The sequence below is a fragment of the Capra hircus genome, chromosome 14 (genome assembly GCF_001704415.2).
Source record: "Capra hircus breed San Clemente chromosome 14, ASM170441v1, whole genome shotgun sequence".
Classification (NCBI taxonomy): Eukaryota; Metazoa; Chordata; class Mammalia; order Artiodactyla; family Bovidae; genus Capra; species Capra hircus.
In genome coordinates this window covers 72,389,365-72,395,051 of record NC_030821.1, presented here as the reverse complement: position 1 = coordinate 72,395,051, position 5,687 = coordinate 72,389,365, and the positions used below count along the sequence as shown (strand labels likewise).

Here is a 5,687-nt window from a genome sequence, read left to right as displayed (position 1 = left end):
AGAGGAGAGTGAAAAAGTTGGCTTAAAGTTCAACATTCAGAAAACGAAGATCATGGCATCCACTCCCATCACTTCATGGGAAATAGATGGGGAAACAGTGGAAACAGTGTCAGACTTTATTTTGGGGGGCTCCAAAATCACTGCAGATGGTGATTGCAGCCATGAAAATTAAAAGACGCTTACTCCTTGGAAGGAAAGTTATGACCAACCTAGATAGTATATTCAAAAGCAGAGACATTACTTTGTCCACAAAGGTCCGTCTAGTCAAGGCTATGGTTTTTCCTGTGGTCATGTATGGATGTGAGAGTTGGACTGTGAAGAGGGCTGAGCACCAAAGAATTGATGCTGAGCACCAAAGAATTTAGGTGGTGTTGGAGAAGACTCTTGAGAGTCCCTTGGACTGCAAGGAGATCCAACCAGTCCATCCTAAAGGAGATCAGTCCTGGGTGTTCACTGGAAGGACTGATGCTGAAGCTGAAACTCCAGTACTTTGGCCACCTCATGTGAAGTGTTGACTCATTGGAAAAGACCCTGATGCCAGGAGGGATTGGGGGCAGGAGAAGAAGGGGACAACAGAGGATGAGATGGCTGGATGACATCATTGACTCGATGGACATGAGTTTGGGTGAACTCCGGGAGTTGGTGATGGACAGGAAGGCCTGGCGTGCTGCTATTCATGGGGTCACAAAGAGTTGGACACAACTGAGCAACTGAACTGAACTGAACTGAAGCTTTCAAGTATTTTTGATAATTCTAATGTTTAAATGTTTTTCTCCTTACAAAAGTATACACGTCTACTTGTATAGGTAAATTATAGACTCATTATGGAAAATGCATCAATGATTGTATTAACTTAGACCTGAAATTATGTCAATAATAAGCTTTGACTTTTACAAATCATGAAATAATTACCACAATAGGTTTAGTGGACATTTATTATCTCATATAGATACAAAATAAAAGTAATAAAAAAAATGTTTTTTTCTTGTGATGAGAAGGCTTAGGATTTACCCTAATTTTCATATATAACACACCAAAGTGTTAATTATATTTATCATGTTGTACACCACATCCCTAAAGTACTTGTTTATCTTATAATTAGAAGTCTGTACCTCTTGACTAGCTTCATCCAATTTTCTCTCCTCTACCCAACCCACTTTATTTATTTTGGGCTCCAAAATCACTGCAGATGGTGACTGCAGCCATGAAATTAAAAGATGTTTGCTCCTTGGAAGAAAAGTTATGACCAACCTTTTTAATATAGACAGCATATTAAAAAGCAGAGACATTATTTTTCCAACAAAGGTCCATCTAGTCAAAGCTATGGTTTATCCACTAGTCATGTATGGATGTGAGAGTTGGACAATAAAGAAAGCTGAGCACCAAAGAGTTGATGCTTTCGAACTGTGGTGTTGGAGAAGACTCTTGAGAGTCCCTTGGACTGCAAGGAGATCCAACCAGTCCATCCTAAATGAAATCAGTCCTGAATATTCATTGGAAGGACTGATGCTGAAGCTGAAACTCCAATACTTTGGCCACCTGATGCGAAGAAATGACTCATTGGAAAAGACCCCGATGCTGGGAAAGATTGAAGGTGGGAGGAGAAGGGGACAACAAAGGATGAGATGGTTGGATGGCATCACCAACACAATGGACATGAGTTTGAGCAAGCTCCAAGAATTGGTGATGGACAGGGAGGCCTGGTATGCTACAGTCCATGGGGTCGCAAAGAGTCGGACATGACTGAGCGACTGAACTGAACTGAACACACCCCACCCCACCCCTGGCTCTGGTAACTACAAATCTGATTTCTTTTTCTCTGACCTTGTTTGTTCATTTGTTTTGAACTACAGTTGACCTACAACACTATGTTAGTTCCTGATACATAACATAGTGATTTTATATCTCTATAATTTCAAAATGATCACTACAGCAAGTCTGCTTACCATCTGTCACCATACAAAGATATCACATAATTACTGACTATGCTCACCACACTGTACATTTCATATGGGTGATTCATTTATTTTGTAACTTGAAGTGTGTACACTTAATCTCCCTCACCTCTTTCTCTCCTTCCCCCACACCTTCCTCTCTGGCAACCTGTTTGTTCTCTGCATCTATGACTGTTTCAGTTTTGTTATATTTGGTCATTTGTTTTTTGAATTTCACATATAAATAAAATCATGCCATATTTGTCTTTGTCTGATTTATTTCACTTTGCAGAATATTCTCTAGGGCCATCCATGTTGTCACAAATGGCAATATTTCATTTTTTGTATATTACATTGTATTAATATATGTATACACCAATCTTTTTATACAGTTATCTATTGATGGGCACTTAGGTTGCTTCCAATTGCTTGGCAATTGCAAATAATGCTGCAATGAACATCAGTTCAGTTCAGTTCAGTCAGTCACTTAGTAGTGTCCGGCTCTTTGTGACCCCATGAATTGCAGCACGCCAGGCCTCCCTGTCCATCACCAAATCCCAGAGTTCACCCAGACTCACGTCCATTGAGTCGGTGATGCCATCCAGCCATCTCATCCTCTGTCGTCCCCTGAACATAGGGGTACGTATATATTTTCTAAGTAGTGTTTTCATTTTCTTCAGGTAAATACCCAAAGTAGAACTGCTGGAGCATATGGTAGTTCTGTTTTCAATTATTTAAGGAATCTCAATATTGTTTTCCACAATGGTTGCCCCAGTTTACATTTCTAGCAACAGGGAATGAGAGTTCCCTTTTCTCCATATCCTTGCAAATATTTGTTATTTGATTTTTTAAAATAAAACCATCTGACATGTGTGAAGTTATATCTCACTGAGGTTTGATTTATTTTCCTGATGGTTAGTGATGTTGAGGTTCTTTTCATGTGCCTGTATGTCTTCACTGAAAAAATATCTATTCAGTCCTCTACCAGTTTTTTAACTGGGTTGTTTAGTTTCTTGACAATGAGTAGTATGAAGTTATTTGTATGCTTTAAATACGAACTCCTTACAAGTAATTAGCCTTTGCAGTTTATTTTTCCCATTCAGTAGGCAGCTTTTTTGTTTTGTTGAGAGTTTCCTCCACTGGGCAAAGATTTTCAGTTTGATACAGTCCCACTCATTTTTGCATTTGTTTCTCTTGCCTGAAAGGACATTGCTAAGACTGATGCCAAGGAGATTATTGCCTCTGTTTCCTCCTAGAAATTGTATGGCTCATGTCTTACTTTGAAGTCGTCAATGTATTTTTAGCTTATTTTTGTATATGGTGTGGAAAAGCAGTCCAGTTTGATTCTTTAGCATTTAGTTGTCCATTTTTACCAACACAGTTAATGAAAAAACTCTTTTCCCCATTGTATATTCTGGCCTCCTTTTTTTTTTTTTGTATATTAATTACTTATATGAGTGTGAGTTCATTTCTGGACTCTCTATTCTGTACCATTGACCTATATTTCTGTTTTTTCTCCAGCCCTGTACTGTTTGGATTACTGTAGCTCTGTAGTATAGTTTGAAATGAGAGAACATGATACCGCCACCATTGCTCTCCTTTCTTAAGATTACTTTGGTCATCTGGGATATTTTGTGTTTCCATACAAATTTTAGAATTATTTGGTCTAGGTCTGTGAAAGATGCCATTAGTATTTTGATAAGGATTGCTTTGAATCTATCTATACATGCCTTGGGGAGTATGATCATTTTAACAATATTAATTTTTCATTCATCAAGTAATTCGCAAGTCACACTTTAAAAAGCTTCAGGGGAGTGTAATTAAAAGCATATTCACTGCAGAGTCAGGAACCTAGGTTGTAGTTCCAGATTTGGACAAACCAGACAGGAAATTGTGCACAGCACTTCACTTCTGGTTTCACAGTTAGGACAGTTCTTCCTCCAAAGAATGAAGAAGTAGGAGTAAATGATTATTAAAGCTCCTGGATGGTGCATAATGACTGGTTTCTGACGATAAGTGCTCAGTAATGACTGAATAAATGAATAAATCAATAAACAAAGGTATTTTCCCAACTCCAAGATTTTATAATTGGCATACCAACTCCTTTTCCCTTTAGGGAATATGGGCAGAACTGCAGCTCCTTTTCCTTTATTCCCAGTGGCTTGCCTGTAGAGATACTTAATTATTTATGCTGCCTTTAGGAAGTGCCACTGAGCTCTGCTGCTTCAGATGCTATTACTATTATTATTAGTCTCAGAGCTGTTTCTTATTTCCTTCAGCACAATGGAGGTGGAGAAGTAAGAAACTGCGCTTTCCTTTTTCCAAAGCCCTTGAAGTGCTCAACTCAGCAGTAGTCAGACTCCTTGAGCATTTAATAAGAACTGTGGAAGACCTAATTTCCTTTGCTGTCCTTGGTTCTCTCGACCTCAGATCATCAGATGAGGAGCGGCTCAAAAGGACCAGTGTGTCATTTTCATAGTCTCTCTCCGTCACTTTTCAGTTGGTGTGAATTTCAGCATCCTATGTTTTCTGTGAGCCTTTTTTCAAAATTGAATATACTCCATAATCCCTTTTTCTTTGCTGAAAAAAAAAATCTGAAATTGCTAGATATTTGCTTACTAGATAGGTCTGAAAAAAGTGAAAGTGCTGGTTCCCTCACTTGTGTCTGATTCTTTGTGACCCCATGAACCGTAGCCCACCAGGCTCCTCTGCCCATGGAATTCTCCAGGCAAGAATACTGGAGTGAATTGCTATTTCCTTCTCCAAGGGATATTCCTGACCCAGGGATTGAACCCCCATCTCAGACAGTGAAGGCAGATTCTTTACCATCTGAGCCACCAAGGAAGCCCACTAGATAGGTCTCAAATTTTGCCTTTAAAAAAATTTGTTTCCTTGTCCTCAATTTTTCAGTTTTTTTTTTTAAATCAGAATACTAATTTAAATGAAAGAATATTCTAAGGCTTCAAAATTGATGAATAAATTTTATTGTCTAGCCTGGTATTATGGACAGTGTTTCAAAGGTTAGAAGCACTTACCTTCTATCATGGAAGCAAATGCACTCCAGTTTAAAAGAAACCATCCACACATCTGGTAGTCAGGTACACTGACCTTGATTTAGTAATAAATTTAATTTACTCAGTATATGTGAAGAGCTTGCTATTTGCAAAGTTTCTACATTTGCACTAGCAGTCAATGGTTGGTGCTCTCTGGTTTCATGATTTAGTGGGAGGGAATGGCATGAAAGTGTTATTAATTTTGCAAAGCTGGCAAACACTAGCATAGAAAGCGAAAGTGAAATTGAAGTCGCTCAGTCGTGTCCGACTCTTTGCGACCCCACGGACTGTAGCCTATCAAGTTCCTCTGTCCATGGGATTTTCCAGGCAAGCGTGCTGGAGTGGATTGCCATTTCCTTCTCCAGGAGATCTTCCCGAGCCAGGAATCGAACCTGGGTCTCCCGCATTGCAGGCAAACGCTTTACCGTCTGAGCCACCAGGGAAGCCCCCAAACACCAGTATAGATATGTTAAAAAACAAACATGGATACCAAGAGTGAAAAGTATTTCCTTACAGTTGGATCTTGAGTTAAGGTGTGAAGCAAGAACAGAGCTTCAACAGGTAGATATGAGCTAGTGAACATTCTAGGAACTAATAAGGATAGGGATTTTTAAAAACCCTAGCATGACAGGCTTCCCAGGTGACTCTGGGAAAAGAAATTGGTAAAGAAATTGCCTGCCAATGCAGCAGATGCTGGTTA

General features: G+C 39.2%; 1 non-coding gene across 1 annotated transcript; it reads right to left on the bottom strand.

The window, feature by feature from the left end:
• On the bottom strand, positions 5,359-5,430 carry TRNAC-GCA. Its single transcript has one exon. It is a non-coding gene; the product is annotated as a tRNA-Cys (tRNA).